Source organism: Crinia signifera, chromosome 3 (assembly GCF_055691185.1).
Source record: "Crinia signifera chromosome 3, ASM5569118v1, whole genome shotgun sequence".
In the NCBI taxonomy this organism is placed as follows: Eukaryota; Metazoa; Chordata; class Amphibia; order Anura; family Myobatrachidae; genus Crinia; species Crinia signifera.
This window is the reverse complement of record NC_139219.1, coordinates 226,422,513-226,443,648: the sequence shown is the minus strand read 5'-3', so window position 1 is coordinate 226,443,648 and position 21,136 is coordinate 226,422,513.

Sequence of the window (21,136 nt, the reverse complement as noted above, 5' to 3'; positions counted from 1 at the left end):
CCAAAAATTACAATAAAATCACAGATATGAATTATTTTATCAGAAAAGAAAGCAATCACCATCCCAATTGGTTGAGGGGAGTACTGGGCAGCCAATTTAGTAGAATTAAAAGAAATTGTACCGAAAAGTGATAAGAGTGAAAAATCTATTTTTAGACAAAGGATACGAGAATGATGTCTTAGAGAAAGCTTTAGTAGAGGTGGACAAAATTGATAGAAAAACCTTATTAGTTTATTGGAAAGATAAAAAGAAAAAAAGTTTGTTCCACGTCATTTATAACAACATACGGTACTTGTGTAGTTTCACAGCAGCAGTTACGTAGTTAGCGTAGGGTCCCTGTCAGAATCAGCGTAGTGTTCCCGCAGCAGCATAGTCAGCTTCCCTGTCATATTCAGCGTAGTGTTCCCGCGGCCTCAGCCATTGGGCTACACTAACAGCGTAGCTTAAGCTGCCACCGTGAAACTATACAAGTAGTCAGTCAGGCGTCCCTGTTAATATCAGCGTCGTGTTCCTGCCCATTCGCTGCCAACCGGAGCTTATGTAGTTAACGTGGTCAGTCAGCGTTACGCAGTTAGCATAGTCAGTCTGCGCTTATTACATTGTGTGGGAACCACTAAGCATTTTAACTGGCCTGACATAACAGGTTTGAATGTGTTCCGCGTCCTCCAAACCTGTTCATACCCCTACTATCCACGTCGGCGTGGAGTTGATATTATAAAGTGTGGTGAGCGCAGCTTGCCATCAAGCCCAAAGCATGGTGAGCACAGCGCGCCCCGCGAGGGGACGCGGAATACATGTGAAGTAATCCGCGTCACCTCCTGTGGCTCGCTGCGCTCGCCACACTTTAAAAATCAACTCCACGCCGACGTGGATAGTGGGAGGATGAACAGGTCGGGAGGACGCGGAACGCATCCCCTCGTGGGGCTCGCTGCCCTCGCCAAGCTTTGGGCTGGCGTGGATAGTGGGGGTTTGAAATGGAGGCATTTGCCTGTAAGTAACATGGAGCACTGGCAAATGCCTCCTTTATTGTGCATGATATGCACTTGCGGCCGCACCCCTTCTTTGTGCAGGAGACGCACGCGCTATTGAACCCCTAATCCTGTTGGCATGGTTCCGTACCCTGTCGCAATACTTATTGAGTCCTGCATCTCAGACAGATGAAGTGCCTCACCGCCAGTGCCCGCATGATACCCTCTCCGCCGGTGTCCGCCAGCGGAGAGGGGATCATGCGTGCGCCGGCACTGTGTGAGAGGCGCTCAGTAGGCTTGCCAGGGATGCCAGGGACAGAGCTGCAGCTCCCATGGACAGTACGGTGACTACGCTAACTATGCAGGGCTGTCGCGGAGACACTACGCTTACTACGCTAGACAGCCATTGGGTTACGCAAACAACGTAGCTTAGGTTGCCGCCATGAAACTACACAAGTAATAACACACTAATAACGTAGCTTCAATTGTAGTGTATGCTGCCGTCGGGAAACTACACAAGTACCCAACATACAATATAGATCATGGAGAGATAGAAAAGATCTTAAGGAAACACTGGGGTCTTTTGAAGGCAGATCCCATTTGAAATAAAATCATCTCAGAGAAACCCAATATAATATACAGAAGAGCTCCCAACATAAAAAAATTGGGTAGTAAAAAGTGCATCAGCCCCCCCAAAAAGTAAAAGCTTTTTTTCGTTGTGGAGTCTGTGCTAGCTGTAAGCAATGCAAGAGTTCTGAAGGTAGTAAAATAGATACATTTGTCTCCAATGTGACAAAGAAAGAATACAAGATTGAACATTTTGTCACTTGTAAAAGTCAGAAAGTTATTTACTTGATTCAATGCTCATGTAAGAAGCAATATGTCAGTAGGACAAGTCGGTAGTTTAAAATAAGGATGAGAGAGCATCTGTATAACATAAAAAAGGGAGTAGAGTCACATTGTATGTCGGCCCATTTTAAAGAAGAACATCATTGCTCTCCCAGTAATATAAAAAGCTTTAAAGTGATTGATTCAATAAAAGGTAATTGGAGAAAAATTGATAAAATTGGGGACCTTTCACACGCAGAAATGCGCTGGATATATGAACTATTGCAATAATCAATGTGGGATATAATGAGTGCATAGATTAGAGATTTAGCAGTGTCTTGTGTAAGAAAGGGTCATATTTTGGATATGTTTTTTAGATGCATGTAATGGGCCCCATACATCAGCAATCACAATTTACGGATTTTCAGATATTGGGATATTTTGGCCAGATAAAAGGATTTTCAGATCTATCCGACTTTGCCCACACATTACAGATTTTTTCAGTGATCGGCAGATTTTTCCATCTAAAGATTGCATCTTCATATCTGGAAATTGCCCCAATCGATTGTCATTTCAGCTGTTCATAATGTAAATAGATGAAGAAAACGAATTGGGAATGCCCACACATCTAAAAAAGATCTGCAGATAATACCAGATTATTAAACATGTTTAAAAACCTGATTAAGCAATCGATTGGCGATTGTGATTGGGATTGCCAAAAGGGGGAGCCCACACATCTAAAATTAATTGTGGCAATCATCTCCATATCTGAAAATTGTCACAATTAATTGCTGATGTATGGGGCCCTTAACATGATTTAGAGACAAACTGAATGTAGGGAACAAAGGACAGTTCAAAGTCGAGGATGACCTCTAGGCAGTGAGCTAGTGGGGTACGGTAGATTGTCAACAGTTGGAGTTGTCAACAGTTAGGGCGACATGTACTAAGCCATGAAAAGTGATAAAATGGAGAGTGATAAACCACCAATCAATCAGCTCCTACCTCTTACTTTCAAGCTTAGTACATCTGGCCCTTATGGAGATATCAGGATGGTAACTGCCCTTGGCTGGTGAGATATAATTAATTCTGTTTTGATTAAAAGTGTCAAAATAAGAAGGAAGATCTAGAAGAATAAGTAGTGAGTAATGGGGTGACATTCTATGGGATGAGATAAATGCACATTTTTTTTATCGCACCACTTCGCCCTTTTTAAAATCGCAAGATTGGCCCGTTTTTCGCATATTTAATGAGATGCGAAAAACGGGCCAAATAGTGCGAATAGGTGCGAGGTGGTGCGATGTCTTTAGTCCTGAATGTGCGATTTTCATGTCTGAAAATCGCACGTTTGCAGGAAAGCGCAAATTAAAATAAAAAAAAAACCAACGCGGGGTCCCCCGCCAGAGCATAACCAGCCCCCGCCAGAGCATAACCAGAGGCGCAGAGATTTTCATCTTCCTAGCGGCCAATCAGGAGCCGACTTTCTGAGAAGAGGAGCGGAAGATGAAACATTTCTGCGCCTCTTCAGTCCGAGAGCGGGTACCAGCCGGGAGCAGCGCGTCTGCCGGAGAGGATGCCGATGTCGTCGCCGGGGACCAGGTGAGTAGGATTTCCTCCCTCAGGTACCCCTGTGGACTACTTCGGATCCTGGACCCTGGATTCTTCAGCCCAGGAGCCCCGGAACCCCGGACCAGCCCCGGAACCAGGACCAAGGCCCCGGAACCGGACTCTTCTGCCCTGGAGCCCGGACCCAGGATCCAGGGACCGACCTACGGGCTCAAGGTAGGTAAGTATCAGTGTGTGTGTTATGTGTGTATTAAACTTTTATTTTTCAGGGTGTCAGTGTGTTTTATTTAACTATTTTTTGTACTGTAGAACTACAAGTGCCAGCGGGCCCTTTAATGCCCCGCATGCTGGGACTTGTGGTTCTCCAAGTCCCAGCATGTGGGGTAGGCTTGCTGGGACTCATAGTTCTACAGTAGAAAACAATAGTTTATATTCTTTTTTTTACACTTTACATCAGCCCGATGCCCACCGCCCAGGGGCATCGGGGACAGCCCCGGACTTTCAGCATGGGCTGGTAAGTCCTGGAGGGGGGGGACCCCTTCTTTGGGGGGGTACCACTTCCCCAGGACCCCTGCCCATGCTGACCAGCCAGGGTGTTAATGCTTTGGCCGTGGGACCTTATATAATAAGTGTCCCCCCGGCTGTGGCATTACCCTGCTGGCTGGTTGGGTCTGGTGCTGGTTCTTAAAATACGGGGGATCCCTAGTCATTTTGTCCCCTGTATTTTGGGAACCAGCGCCGAACCTTGAGCCTGGTGCTGGTTTCATTAAATCAAGGGGACCCCTATTTGTCGGGGACCCTGATTTTATGTCACCAGCACCGGCTCAATGAGCCCGGGGCTGGTTATGCTCTAGGGGGGGGCCCGCGATGGTTTTTTTTATTTTAACTGTTTAATTTTTTTTTTTACACCAGAACCATGCACAGAACATTGCGATCTGTGCAGGGTTCTAGCTAATTCGCCCATCAGAACCTGGTCTGATTTTTGGGCGAATTATAGACACACTTTATACAAATCGCATACCATTAAATATGCGATTTGTATACTTTTTCATGTGAAAACATCTGGATGCGATGTGCTGCGAAAAACAGCCATCGCATTTCCAGTGTGTCCAACTTGTTGGCAAAAATCGCACTTTTTTCACATTTTCGCAGCTCATTAAATATGCGAAAATGGAAAAAAATGCGATTTCAGCCGTTTTTGCTAAATAAATCGCAAAAGTCTATTTATCTCATCCCATAGAATGTCACCCATGGTCTTTAGAATGAGCAGTGACCAGATCATTCACCACTTTAGTCAGTGAATGAAAGCCTGACTGAAGTGGGTCTAATAGGGTGTGGGAGTTAGGAAATTGTGTGAGGTGAGAGTAGACAAGTCTCTCAAGTAGCTTGGAGAGGCATGGAAGCTGAGAGATGGGATGGTAGTCAGAGAGAGTTGGGGTCAAAATGTAGTTTTTTCAGAATGGGAGTAATCACTGTATGTTTGAAAAGAGAAGGGAATGTACCAGTAGCAAGAGAGAGACTGCAGATTTTAGTTAAGGTTGAGATAAACACAGGAAATAGAGTTTTATTGACTTGTGCGGGTATATGATCAAAAGGAGAGGTAGTGAAGTAGGAGGATGAGAAGAGTGCGGATACTACCTTTTCATTTGTGGGCTCAAATTAAGAGAAAGTGCCATTGTGTTCAGGTAGAGAATTAAGGTGGTAAGTGGCTGTGGAAGAGCATTCCCTTTCATCTCAGATGTTATCAATCTTATCCTTAAAGTAGGAGTCAAATTCTTGTGCACTGTTGGTAGCTGGTGCGGGAGGTGGTGGAGGGTACAGATGTGTTAAAAAGTCACTTACAGTTGGGGGCATGAGAAGATATGAGAGATTAGAAGTATGTTTTTTTGGCAGTATCCAAAGCATTGCGGTAGGAGTGGTAGATAGACTTATGTGTGAAGAAATCACTCGGTTTCCAGGATTTATGCCACTGGCATTCTACATTACTTGACTGATTTCGTATTTTGTTGGTTCATTTGGAATGCCACGGATGGCACCTTAGTCTGCATGGGGTGCCATAGGAGGCTGGAGTCACGTCATTAAGGGCTGTTTCAGGAGTCTGGTACAGGTGAGAAACATCAGCGTCAGGAGAAGTAAATGTAAAAATTGGTAATAGCAGTTGTTGCAGAGAGATGGAAAATTGTGAAAAATTAATAGCGTTAGTATTTCTGCGGGTTAAAGGAGGCTTGCTTGATTTCAGTGTCCATGAGCTCGGGATAATGGAAGCAAGCGAGAGAGTGATAAGATTGTGATCCGAGAGAGGGAAGGGATTGTTAGAAAAATTAGAGACTGCATATAGCCTGCTGAATACAAGATCAAGGCAGTGGCCTTCCCAATAACTGAGGAGTCAGACCACTGGGAGAGGCTGAGAGAGTAGGTTAGAGAGAGGAGTTTTGAAGCCTGCAGAGATTGTGGACTGTCAGTAGTGATATTGAAGTCACCCAGGATGATGGTGGAGATGAATGTCAAGGAAGGAACTTGTGGTAGAACTGTGTATGTAAAGGATTGGGGCAGTAATATTCCTACTCCACCTCCTTTACTGTTTCCAGACCTGGAGGTGTGTGAGGTGTAGACCACCATGTGACAGTGCTGCAGGCGAGGCTGTGTCTGATTGTGTGAGCCAGGTTTCTGTAATAGCCAGCAGGTTGAAGTTGTCAGAGATGAAGAGGTCATGGATGGATGTTAATTTGTTGCAAGAGCATGCATCCAATAGGGCATTTTAGTTGCTTGGTGGGCAGGGCTGCCACTAGAAATTGCGGGGATTTCTAGTCCGCCCCCCCCTTCAGTTTCCGCTGCCACCTGCGCTGCCACCCCACCCACACACACACACACACTCTGCATACATAAATACAGTATTCTCACACGCACACACATGCGCACACACATCATACACACATACATACACACACACACTGAACATGCATAGATGCACACACTATATACATATACAGCATACAGAACACACACAAAACACACACACAGCATACATTCATATATATATATATATATATATATATATATATATATATATATATATATATATATATATATATATATATATAGAACCATACAGAGAGCACTCACCAGACTATTTTCTCAGAAATGTGAATAAAACTTTTCTTCTTACTACTGAGAAAATAGTCTGGTGAGTGCTCTCTGTATGGTTCTATATGGAAAAGTGGTTCAAAACTGGACTTTGCTTTTGAGACTGACACCCCAGCAGCTGTCAGAAGGAAATAGATGTGTTGTGCTGCTCTACTCTGGACTATATATATATATATATATATATATATATATATATACACACACACACACTCGCACACATATATATATATACACACACACACTCGCACACATCCAAACACATACACACAGAACATATATATAGATTCACACTTACTGTGTGCAATGTGGCCACAGGGAGACTACTGCCCAGGTATCACCAGAGTCACTGCTGGTGGCCTGCATAGAGCACTAACGGCAGCTGCTCCTGCAGGAGGATTGCAATGACGGGTGGCGGCTCTGACGGCTCCTGACTAGCGGTCAGAACCGAGATGTACACAGGCCGCTGGAGAGGGTGGGTGGGAGTGTGTGAGCTGCTGCTGGACTGCAGTGTATCCCAATCTGCTTCTGGCACAGCCGCGCTGCAACCCGCTGACTGTATCTAACTCAGCAAAGGAGGCGGGAGGGGGTGCGGTGGGCAGAATTGGTTGCCCGGGCCCTTCACTCTCTGTCAGAGAGGCAGGGCCCAGGACAGCTGTGCCCGCAGCACCCCCCTGTCGGCGGCCCTGTTGGTGGGTGATGGGAGGATTTTGATATTTATGAGGTAAGCAGAATTTCTGTATGGCTTTGAACCAGAAAGCCATACTTAATATATACTCCCCCTCTTTTTTACTCTGTATGACTAATACCCTGTTCTCACTGCAGCCAAATTTCCGGGTCTAGCATGTCGACCGGAAGTTTGCCTTTTAACACAGGATTTTCTTGCAGTGTGAACGGGTCGCATACCCGGATCTCATACACGGGTAAAACCCTTCTTTTTACCTGTGTATGAGATCCGGGTAAGCAGACACGGGTTGACCCGTTCTCGCTGCATAAAAACACGTGTTAAAAGGCAAATTACCAGGTAGAACTTCTTCACCCGGGAATTTGCCTAGCAGTCAGAACGGGGGTCCAGCGCTGCAGCCCCCGGCATTTTAATGCTGGGTAAAAGCCATTTATTTCTCACTGGCAGTGAGAACTCGATATAATATAAGGTGGATGTCTCTATGTTGTTTGTGTGTTTTAAATTGATCAATAAAAGTACATTTTTAAGTATATTACTATATCTCAACGAGTGACCCCAACAAAGAGTCTTCTTTCTCTTCCCTCATCTGTAAATTTAGGCATGGATTTGCCTTGTAAGTGATTGCCCCCTTAAAAAACTGTCCAAAGTCATCTGGCATCCCACACTGCCGCCGAACTCGGGTGGTATTACATTACGCCTCGTATGTTAATTGCCTAAGGCTCTATCTCTCAGTGATAGCAAATATCACCAGAGCCTTTTGCTGTCTTCTGCCCCTACACCATCTTCCTGAATGTCTCTGAGAAGATGGCACTGACAGCCATCACAAAGCAAATGGAGTGGTGTGCTGTACATGTTATTAAGCCTCCCATAGAAATTCCAATTATCTAAAACAAGTATGATCTGGGGATAACATAAGTAGCAGACTTAAAATAAAAGGGCAATGGGCACCTATTTCTTTCTTCAAACTAGTATTTAGACTTCTCAGAGTGCCAGGAACAAAAAGTAAAAATAGTTATTAGGGGCTTTATGGAAACTATAAGAATGAACGGAAAGCCAAATAAAAAAGACAATTTAGGGTTGGATGGAAGCCTAAGATCTTAAAATAATAAAACAAAAGCAAGAAATGTAATTTTTGATCAGCAAAAGCTGTCAGAAAAACCCTGCTGTTCATTGACTGGTTAGGGATCTGCATCACCAACACATCTACAATATATTATTTGAATATCTTCAATTTTATCTTTTACTGAAAGACAAATACAGAAAGTTAGGAACCCGTGATTCTTTTTCTTAGCGTGCCATTCTTAAGCCAGAGACTGAAGAGATGTGCAATGTGGGCCATACATACAGAAACATTGGATAGACTTCCGATCTGCAAAATAAAACATACTGTATGCAACTAAATATAATACTCCATAACCAGGGCTTAAAGTGGTCATGCAGAGGTGGGGGACCTCATTTCTCTATGCCACCTAATTACCCCCCCCCCCTCTCTCCCCCCATTAGGCAGACACAGGGCCAGTGGTATGATTGGCTGGGCCAATGTGGAGGTTAACATGTTCCACCTCACCATTAGAGGTGGTAGAACTCAGTTCCACCCTGTTCTCCCTCACTTTAACCCCTGTCCGTAACCATAACCTGTAACTGAGGGTGGAATACTAAAGAGAACCAGCCAAGATCAGAGAGGCAGGCCTGTTTGTGAGGGTTTTCCCCCTTACACACAATGGCCATTTTTCTGGTTCATTCTCAAAGGCAAATTCCATCTCAAATGGACAAAACCATGTGCACTGCAGGTGGGGCAGATGTAACTTGTGCAGAGAGAATTAGATTTGGGTGTTATTTTTATAGAATTTAAACGCTGTTGTTTTATTGTTGATTGCTGTCCTTACTTTTTTGTCCAACCATGTTGGCTTTTTTTTATTGAATTTACCCTTATTGACTTTTGGTATGTATTGAGTAGTTAATGATTCAAGCACATTTTTTTGTGTATCCCACATTTCCTCTGCATTTTTCCCCTCAAATACTTCTTCCCACTCAATTTCTTTCAGGGCTTCCCTGAATAATCTGAAGTTAGCTATTCTGAAGTTTAGTATTTTTGCTGGTCCTGTATGTTGTAGTTTACAGAAGTTGATTTCCAGTGAAACCATGTTGTGGTCACTGTTCCCTAGATGTTCAATTACTTTGGTGTTTGAAACTAAATAAATGTTATTTGTTAATACTAAATCCAATAGGGCCTCCTCACGAGATTCTTCCGTTGTGTGATAAACTGAACTTTGAGTAAGCTTAGGAACCACTGCTTTTTGCTGTTTTACATGTCTCATTTTAGGACTGTATTCATTTAAAAAAAAAAAAGAAGTGACGTTCAGGATAGCGAAATTGTAGTGTAGTGTAGTGTAGTGTAGTATAGTGTAGTGTAGTGTAGTGTAGAAGTGACTGTATCCATCCTTTAAAAAAAAATGCTATATATATATCAAAAGGTCAGTGTGGTGAATTGTGCTGCTGATGCATTGCTTGAAGAAATTAATGGAGCGGGCAACCTGACCTCTATCACAAATACTGTGTGTCTATAGACAGTGCCATCCTAGATTTGTATTATAAAGTATCCGATGACCCGGGTCTATGCATTGGATCGGAATCAGAGGTTTTCACCTGATTTCTCAGACTGAACCGTCAGAATCGGGTGAAAAGGACCCAAATCGTATATGTGTATGGCCATGTGTTAGAGATCATTAATCACTCTATAGAAGTAAATTACATCTTTTTGAGTTTAGGGCTTTGCATAATTCATCTATTGAAATGCATCCTCATGTATAAGTCTATAATCAGCTGTCTACCAGTAAAGTGAACTAGATGGAAAGGGTGCATAACTTCACTTGGAAGCTGAAATAGGCAGATAGCGCTCATTACTTGCCTGTTCCTTCTGTTGTGAAATGAAATGATCCCTCCGAGGTTTACAGACTTCAGCAGCAACTCTATTTTATGATCTACATAGTGCACAAAGGGGCAAATTTAGTATCATTAGCAGATGTGCAAACAGGCAAATGCAATCAGAGTTTGACGGATAGAGGGGGGGGGGGCATCGTTTCAGCATTTTGGGTGTACGTTCAAGACAATGCTGGCATGACTTGACCATTTTCAGGGGTTGTCTGACATCACAGGCAGCAGCCGCTGCAATCCAAACCATGGCGGCGGTGCATGATTAGCAGCCAGACTGCAGAATTAGGGGGCAACCCTACATTGAAGCAATTTCTACAATGCGACAATAATCTAATTGCGATCGCAGTGCGTCGTGGGACTATTCATGCTGTGGCAGTTTTGCTATTTTAGCAAAACAGAAGCTGATGCAGGCCCAGAGTACAGTGTTGTATAGCAAAAATATATAATACTGTAGGAAATAGTGGCAAGACTGCTTTAAGAAACAACACACATTTCTATCTCAAACATTCATAAATAGCAAATGCATTAAATATTATACATGTTTGACTTTTAACTAAGGTGAATCGGCTAAATGCAGCTGCACTGCCATTAGTTTTGGTGTGTAAAAGTGTCACTAAACAATAAAATTTGGTGCTTACTGTTATCCTGCCTTTGAAGGCCATCTTAAGGGCTCTTTCGAAGTTATTCACTAAGTCTGCAATTTGTGGTTAACCAGCAATGTAAAAGCCAATAGGCTCTCTGCTTTTATCTAACCATAAACAATTAGACTTGGATATGGTACACTTGGTAATTGAAATATTAAGGGAAAATGATCCAAATCTCATAGTAACAGAATTTGTTACTTTGACCTCTAAATTTTTTTCCATTTCAAGGCTAGTTTAACATAATATTTTGTAAGATTTAACGGCTTCTAACAGCCCTTAGGAAGTCATATTTTCTCAGATAAATGATACAATTTTAAGAGGCATTAGAGGAGAGTGGCGCTGGAATCTTGATATCAATTAGGATGCCGGCACTGGAATCCTGACTATCAGGATGATTAAGTTAAATATTCCAGGGTGGGGGGGTTAAGCATTAATGGGGGAGGATGAGGTTAGGCTGCAAGGCGGGGTTATGGTTTAGGTGGAATGGTGCTCTGTTAGGGTTAGGTTGTAATGGGAGGCAAAGGTTCAGGCTGCGGGATGTGTGTGTTAGGTTTAAGCTACAGGGAGGAAGAGTTGGGTTGGCGGACAGGGGGAAGGAAAGTATCCTTCAGGATGCCAGAATTGGTATTCTGCTGGCGGGTATCGACTGCTGGCATCCCATGTATCCCATATAAAGTACCCATTTCCTGTCTGTAGCAGTAGGGCCAGCTTGTTGTTTCAAGAGAAAAAAAAATGTTAATATCAAGATTAGGAAAAAAATGTCCTTTTAGCTGACCTATCACTAGGTAGAGGTCTAGTCCTGGCTCAGCTTTGTCTGTCCACACTGCTTGTTCTTAGTTTAGGCTTAACCTTAAAAGGTTATTCCATTTTCAGCTTCATCTGGGTATATTATGTTTTATATTAGTATATCTTCTTGTTCATTAAATATATGGAATTAATCACAACCAGGATCACCTGCTGTGATCATTTATAAATATATATTTTTATTGATTCTGTAGCAATATGAACAAATATTCAAATAGTGTACAATGCCATAATAATGTAATTATAACATAATTATGAAGAGACATAAATGACATGGAATATATATGCGTGACCGGTGGTTGGGATGCTGGTGGTCAAAAGACAGACACTAGCAACTCGGTGCTGAGGATCCTGACAGGGGCTAGTAAGTGCCCTAACCCTTACCCTCTACCTCCCTTGCCCTTACCCTCACTGCTTGTCCTTCCCCTTACCCTCGTTAGTGCCTAATCCTAACTCTGCTACCCTAACCTTTCCCCCTTAGTGCCTAACCCTAACCCCCCTTATTCCCTAACCCAAAATGTCCCCTAAAGAATAACCCTAGCCTCCCCCCATAACCCTAAACCTAAGTCCCAACTAGGGACCAACAGACAAGAGACTACACATACTTACAATCAGGTTGTCGGCTGTTGGGATGCTGACTGTCAGGATTATGGTGTTGGCGATCTGTTCCATGTTGGAGTTCCAGCACCAGGATTTCATTTCAATTGGTATTTCATTGCTAAATAATGTCAGCTGGTATTTTGACCTCCAGTATGTTAACTGCATCCCAATGTAACATGCAGTTCTGTATGTGTCTAACGGAGGTAAAAGCAAGTGAAACAAGCAGAAACATAGAATTAAAAATGTTGACCACTGAGGCAAAGAAACAAGAAAATATATATATTTTTTTTAGATGCGCTCAGCGCAAGTAGGAGTTTCCGACAGCCAGCTAACACTCATTGGCCTTGAGGTAAAGGGCAAAATTTACTAAGTTACTTTAGGAGTTCTATTTCACATGATATGTTTCTATGGGCAACCAATCAGAATATACTTCTTATTTATTTAGCACCTTCTAGAAGATAATATACAGGATATTATTGGTTACCCTTAGCAATATCCCATGTGAAAAAGAACTCCCATCTTAGTAAATTTCTCCCAAAGACCTCAGAATAGCCTATTCAGGAGTGAAGGGTGCACAATTAAACTGTCTAACACCAACCCAGAAAGTTCTAACTAAATGGAAAGACCACAGTGATAAAGGTCTACATCAAGGATATCTGTGGAAAGAACTCATTAAAAAGTCAAACTATGGACTGTTATATGTCCTATGATGAATAATTAAAAAATGTAATAATATCTCCATATAAGAGCTTGTGGGGAGAAGGCAACAAGGATCAGCTACGGATCTAAGCACATATTTCATTATTAAGTTTGGGAAATGGTGCAACCATTTGGGGCAGTACGGATGGTGTAATGGTTAGCATTACTGCCTCACAGCACTGAGGCCATGGGATCGATTCCCACCATGGCTTTAATTGTGCAGAGCTTGTATATTCTCCCTGTACTTGCGTGGGTTTACTCTGGGTACTCCGGTTTCCTCCCACAATCCAAAAATATACTGGTAGGCTAATTGGCTCCTAACAAAATTAACCCTAAAATGTCTGTGTGTGCCTGTACATGTGGTAGGGAATATAGATTGTACGCTCCACTGGGGCAGGGACTGATGTGAGTGTTCAAATATGTTCTGTAAAGCGCTGCGGAATATGTGTGTGCTATATAAGAAACTGTTAATAAATATATTTAAAAAAATGATGCAGGCCTAATTGGATTTTAATATAGTCTGGATCATCATTTAGTGTTAGTGTAATGGAGGGAAATGGCTTTTTACCTGATCATAAAACATAAGTGTCTAGGGAATTATGCAAATCAGGGAGATGCCAGAGAAAGCGAATAGCATAATTTTGGGCCTGGCATTATGCAAATAGATCAAAATGTTAGATTTATCAATCAGATATCCAATAGAGTAAATACCATTCTCCGACTACAATAGGAAGGATTAGCGGTGTTGCCCTTCAAGAAGGAAAATATAAAAAAAAAAGTATGAGCATTCTAGCCGGGTATTGTGCCATTATTCCAGAGAAGGTCAATTAGGTCAGCCCACATACTTGATCTAATTAATCTTTGTGGTTAGAGCTACAGTAACTGCAAAGTTCTCACACATACTTAGAATGTTTTTTTCTCTCCATTCTAAGAATAGACTGAGCTCCGCTTTGAGTGACAGAAGTCAACCAAGACTGGCACAAGGGCCTAGGGGTGTGGTATGCGGGCCTGACAGTCGGGATTCCAATGGTAAGTATATCGACATCAGAATTCCGACTGCCGGTACTCTGACGGGGCAGAGCGCAAAGAAGCCCCTTGCAGGCTAAGACCATCGCTGCTCTTGCCACAGGTTCTATTCACCTCCTAGCCATAATCCTGACTGTGGGGCATTTGAACAGTTGGGATTCTGATGTCGGCATACTGACCGTCGGAATCCCGACTGTCTGGACATCATCCGGCACCCGGGACTATTGCTGGTTTATGAAATACAGGGAATGTCTACATCATTTTTTTCCTGTATTTTTAGAACCAGCAATGGCTCAAAGAGCCTGGGGTTGGTTATCCTTAGGAGGGGGGACACCATGCCATTTCTTTAAAAAATGTAACCTTCTTTTACCTTGACATACAGAAGCACTCGACAGATCTCACTGATCCGTGCATGGTTCTGCAAACTAGGCTGCCAAAAGTTGGTCTACTTGCCATTTGTATTTTGCGCTGAATTATAGTCCGATTTTGACAGTGAATTTCCAAGTTCTCCTGGTGCCTATGGTAAGTCCTGCTACGTTTGATCAATAGTCTATTGGTTCATACTTCTGTGTTCTACCACGATTTTCCTTCATATTGCAGCTAAATTGGATGCTTTTGTGTTTAGTATATGGGATTCCAGCCATTTCATTTAGGAAATGTACCCAAGAGCAACTGGGTCATAAATAGCCTGGTTTTAAATATAAATGGGTTAATCTGTAGGCCAGAGATCGGTCTGAAGTAGAGACATAGAATAGTAGGGAAGAAGAGGAGTTAGAAATACAACAAAAAATGACAAAGTCACTTCACTTAAGCGCCAAATAAGTCCCGCAGCTGCTTGTCCTCAAACAATAGTACAACTGTATTCTAGACAAGAATTCAGAAAAAAAACAAACAAGATTTCTGAGGATTTCACACAGCGCTGGACCCTTGTAATCAGTATTAACAGGATGATTCTTGTTTTCAAAGATAAATGCAGTCCACTCCTCCTTAAACATTTGCAAAAAATGTATTAAAAAACAAAAATGGCTTCCATACACAGTAAAAATATATGTAAAAAATATTGCAGAAAAATATGAAACAGTTCTTTGCACAACACGGTCACTGCATCCTAGGGAAGTTGGGGATTCTTGGTGTAACAAACCAGACCTTTTCAGGGTAACTTCTGATTATGCAGAAAAAAGCAACTATCTCATAGGGAAAGCTGTTATTCCCAGGTATCTCCTATGGGGCTTTTAAACACAGTCTCACAGTCACCTTTACAAAGGTTTGGAGCAGAGAATAGAGAAAAAAGACCATTCTCACCCTTCCGCTGTGAATACTGTTAGGGACCTCTCCTTTCTGGGCTGGGGACGACACGACCTCACACACTGCCACTGTGGTCGCCCGTGTGACCCCTTTCCTCTGGATGCCGTCTTATCAGGAGAGATGTTATCCTCAGGGACTGCTCTGCCACTGCAGTCTCTGGATTCTCCTGCCTTCCAGTATACTGACTCCACTTGCGGTAATAAGTGCAGGAGCTGGAAACACTACCCGCCCGTCTCTCACTTCGGTGCAATTGATCGCAAGCAGCTGTAATCAGCTGTGCGCCTCCTGCTTACACCGCATCTGGTGGTCAGTTTACTCGCGGATGGGTGGTCTATTTGCGGGACTGTCCATGCACCTGTCCGACCTGAGTCTCACAAGCACCGCTCAGCTCACCGCGTCTAAGTACTCTCTCTTTCTTCTCCCACTATCTCCTTAGATTCTTATCTGCGAATGCAGGGATCCGGCCAGAACTCCAAGCTGCTGCCGCCAACGCGTTTCTACCCTTACTGGGTCTTTCTCAAGGCACCTTGAGAAAGACCCAGTAAGGGTAGAAACCCAGGTGGGTATCTGCCTGCTGGAAGCGGGTGGCTGAGATCACAGGACGTCAGCTTCCCGCTCAGTTCTCAAACCAGGGTGCCACAAATCTAAGTCAGCCTAGACTGACTTAGATTTGCGTGCACTGTATAAATAATTTGAGTGTTGGTGACCATTGAATGATTTTGGGCCCACACGCTACCCACGAATGGATATTTATGCAAAATATCTATTTGCAGTGCGGCTGAGATATTCACTGGGTGGTGAGGGGGTCGGGCATTGGCGTTAGAAAGCTTGCTAAGCAGCAAACTACTGCTTCTTACTGAGCCAACCAGAATGTCCCCCATAGTCTGGCAAGTGTGCTATTGAGCTCCGTATGTAACATAGGGCCTTATTTTGGTTCATTCTTTCTGACAAAATCCTTCTTAGATGGGCAAAACCATGTGCACTGCAGGTGGGGCAGATGTTACTTGTGCAGAGAGAATTAGATTTGGGTGGGGTTTGACTTCAAAGTGAGATCTATATTGCAGTGTAAAAATAAAGCAGTCAGTATTTTCCCTGCACAGAAACAAAATTACTCACCCAAATCTAATTCTCTCTGCACATGTTACATCTGCCCCCCTGCAGTGCGCATGGTTTTGTCCATCTAAGAAGGATTTTGTCAGAAAGAATGAACCAAAATAAGGCCCATAGTTATCTTACTTTATTAGGCCCCAAGGTTAATGTTTACATATGTGACTGCCTTATAAACTCTACAGGACCAAACACACCCACATTCCATCCACACCAACTTATCTAAATAATACAAATATAGATAGAATATGGGATGTATTGCGCTTATGGCATCTGGTGGAGATTGACCCATAGGTGATGACCCCGCACCAGGTAACAATACAGTTCACAAAATAGTGTATGAAAAGGCTCAATAATTTGATCCTTCCAACGGCGCTCAGAGGGGAAATACCATACATCCCTGGTGGGGGATTGGCATCTCCTCTTCTTTGCCTCTCTGGTTTGTATGAATCAAGGATAAAAGGGGACGTGTTATCTTAGACACATCAGCTCCAGGCAATTGTAGCACATCCTTGTATATAAATAGGAGAGAGTAAGCCAAATATAGTGTAAAACAACTTTCAAAATTAAAGACTCGGAGCGCAATATTGGCGGTGAAAGAAGTTAGCTCTTTATTGAGAGGAAATCTATTTAATGTATTACATTTAGTCTTAAACAATCTATTCCTCTAAATGATGGTGGTGGGGGAAGAACGGCCTTACTCAGGGGTGGCGTACTGGACCTCATATCTACTAATGGCCCACGTCTTCCAAATCATCTTGCTGGTGCACAGCTGTTATCATTACTGTCACATTTTCAAACCTGCTGCATTCATTCCTACTATAGATCCACAGGTTGCCTGAAACACATGAACTGTTGGTAGATCTTGAGAAAAGGTTTGGCCACCCAAAAATTACAATTACTAACCACCCCAATAGCCATTTGGACACTGGGCACCCCGAACAAAGCTAACACACACACAAACAAGAAATCTTAAGGCATGAGAGGGAGAGTAACATCTAGAAGAAAGAGACAGCCTCACTTCTAATTCTACCCTACAACCAGGCTAAACCTCAACCGCATCAACTAATCTACCAGGCTAAACCTCAACCGCATCAACTAATCCCACCAAAGGCGTAACTACCATAGGTGCAAGGGGTGCAACTGCTATGGGGCCCAGAGGTGAAGGGGTCCCATCTTTACAGTATAAGGTATATGTGCTATATTCATTTATTACCAAAAGTTGCTAAATAGGGGGCCCATACCAACTTTTGCTATGGGGCCTACAAATGTCTAGTTACGCCTCTGAATCCCACCCAAATTTTATCACTTCCTAAGCATAATTTCAACAAAAACCTGAAGCCTGTGGGGTAGATGTATGAAGCAGTGATAAGGGAGGAGAAGTGATAAAGTGCCTAGTACTTTATCACCGGCCAATCAGCTCCTGACTGTTAAGCAAAAGGCTGGAATTAAACAGGGACAGTAAGGAGCTGATTGGCCGGTGATAAAGTACCAGGCACTTTATCACTTCTCCTCCCTTATCACTGCTTCATACATCTACCCTTTAGTGTCCAGAGTGCAATGTGTGAATATAGCTGTTAGGTTTATGACACTTTTTCCATATGTTAATGTCATCTGTGCTATTTCTAATGCTAAATATTTAAATATTGTTGACACTGTGAACTGCTGTTGTCTGATGGTCATATGAGAATTATGTTCTGCCATGGAAGTGTTTTATAATATGGAGAACACAATTACATGAATTCATATAAATATAATAACTGTTTATACTTACCAACCAGAAGTTATTTCTGCCAAAGTTGACTACTCAGCTGCAGGGGCAAACGCAGGATTTTCAGAAGGGGGTTTCCAGAGGGGCGGAGCAAAGCACGGAGATGAACATTTAGGTGACCCAGTATATGCCGGGTTAGTTAAAGTATTATAGACAGACCAAATTTATATAATATAATAATAATAATATAATATAATAATAAAAATATATATATATATATATACACATACGTACATACATACATACAGCGTCATCAACAGCAGTGTAGGCCCCTGGGCATATCAATGTATTGGGGCCCCTACCGATCCTCCAGCGGTAGGGGTGGGGGAAGCTTTGATGTTCTGCGGGTGGTAGAGGGTATTATATCAACCGCTCAGCATTGAGGGCCTGGATCGGTAATTTCCACTAATTACCCCTTTACTGCACATATGGTGGGAGATGAGGTGGGAGAAGGGGGCATTGGGCTGAATGAAGGGGCCCTGATACATAACTTCCAGGGTGGTAGAGGATGTTTAATACGCAGAGGAGGGGTGTATAGTGGAGTGGGCTTACAGTATTATTCATAATTTTCTGGTGGGAAGACAGCTTGCTTGACTGCAGATATCTCCAGTTCCCGGAAATATATTTTTTAGATTTTAATGGAATTAAAAACTAGAGAATTCCACCTACCAAATGGTATTGGGGACTAGGGGATCAGAGTTCAGGAGGCAGAGCAATCTGCCAATGAGAACATAAAACTACATACCAGGTGTGTGGAGCTGGAGCAGTAACCAGCTGCTGGAAGGCTGATATCTCTGGTTCTGGGCACATTAGAGACAAGCTACTAATGTCCATTAAAGGGGGAGAGTCCCAGATTTTGGAATATACCCTCAGAAAAACACAGAAAAACTCTTAGTCAGAGAAAACCTGAAATATCTGACTGGACAGAGCAATTAACAGGCTTGGATGGGGACCACTGAAGTCTGATATCTCGGTTCCCAAGGGCCGATTTTTAAAATTCTTGTACCCATGGAAAGAGGGGACCCTCAGCTTTCAGCCTAGTGACCTTAGACTCCTAGGGAGGTTTCTGGGTACTCAGAAACCCCCCTGCGTGCTCTACTGAGCTGAGTTTCCGGTTAAATCAATTGCATTAAACATTATAGTGATGAAAGTTATTAGATATTGTATTATTTTCTGTGTGCAATGATCCTTCTTTACCCAGAGTCGGAACTACCATTGGTGCAACAGGTGCATTGCACCGGGGCCTCTGAGGACAAAGGGGCCCATTGCTGCACAGACAAGCAGCTTATACCCCTGTCACCCACTGGTGCGGGGCCTAAATTATACTTTTGCACCTGGGCCCACCACTCACAAGTTCTGCCACTGTCTTTACCTCTCTGTTGAGCAACAGTAAAACCTGCACTGAAGCGATGGAGCAGAATTATAATTTATAAGTATCAGTAAAGATGAAACTGCAAACATAATATAGTTTAGCTGGGGATTACACATACTGTACATGGCAACCTTTTTTTCTTTCACTTTTCTTTCCAACAGCTAGTATTTTTTATGGTATTTTCTCTTTCCAGCTTTCCTGTTCCCTCTTGTTTCCTACCCTTTCCACTAAGTCAGGCATGTCCAAACTATGGCCCTCCAGCTGTTGTGAAACTACACATCCCAGCATGCATTTTCATAGTTTTAGCATTCCCTAATAGCAAAACTGTGGCAAGGCATGATGGGACTTGTAGTTTTACAGCTGGAGGGCCATAGTTTGGACATGCCTGCCCTAAGTTATGTACCGGTACTATTTCCATTCAATCTACTGTTTTCCACTGTATTCATTCAACTTACAACAATGGCTCACCTATATTGCTCTCAAATTATTATTATTTTTTTTTACATTTCAGCTATCCACCTATGTCCTTTTTTTGTACAAAGACTAGAATGATATGTCTGTCCCTGTCATGCAGCTGTTAGGGCATTTGAATTTTCCCAACCAGTAGTCAGCTCCCACAGCAAGTGTACAAACAGCAGGATGAACTAACATACAGTATCTGCAGATATATTGGCCATTGCCTATGTTGCACAGCTGACGCAATATGTCCATGAACCTTGTCATCTACAGACATGGCTGGTACATACCTGCTGACGTGCCTACAGCTGTTCAGTTGACCGGCCAATGTTTGCCCAGCATAAGAAGAGAACAGTGCAGATCCCCAATTAAGATTTATAAAGCAACAGAACCTTCATTGAGTTTAGCAGGCGTATTCCTATGGTGTATAAAGTGTGTTGCTCCGCCTTCAGAATTTATTACAGACAAGCAGATTTTACATTTAATAAATGGCCTCTAAATCTATTAAATCTGAATTACATCAATATTCTTTTTAGTTCTGATATTTTTAGACCATGATTTTCTTTTTCTTTGCGGTGTACCTCAGTCCACTTGGAGACCCTTTGTGTAGAAACCTGGAAAAGCTAACACAGACTGCCAGCTGGACAGAAGAACTCTTGTGCTTTTTAAGATTTGTCCATTATGCAGGTCTCAGTTGAGCATTTGATATTTGTAATTATTATGAATTTGTATCTAGGAGTTGATAAATAAAACTATCAATTTGTAGTTATTGAAATGACAGTTTCTGTTCATTGAATTTGATATTTCCATAGAAAAATGAATACAAAACTATTTCAAGCAAAGTATCAGTTTCAAATAAAACCATAGCTAAAAATACACATTCTGCAGGCATGCCTGACTTATTTTGTAGTGATGTCAGTAAATTTACTTGCTTAGGGAATTGGATAAAATCTGAAAGTGCAGAATTACATAAATAAAAAAAAAATGCTGTTATTAATTGTAGTTAAATGTTTCCTATTTGGACCTCAGATGTTTGATATCTACTGTAGAAGTATTGCTAGGCTAATGTGCCACTAGGGTGTATGTTTGTGGTCTTAGAAGAGATGTTTCCCATAGCAACCTATCCGATTCTAACTAATGTCTTATAGAATTTTCTAGTCCGGCATGTCCAAACTATGGCCCTCCAGCTGTTGTGAAACAACAAGTCCCATTATGCCTTGCTACCGTTTTGCT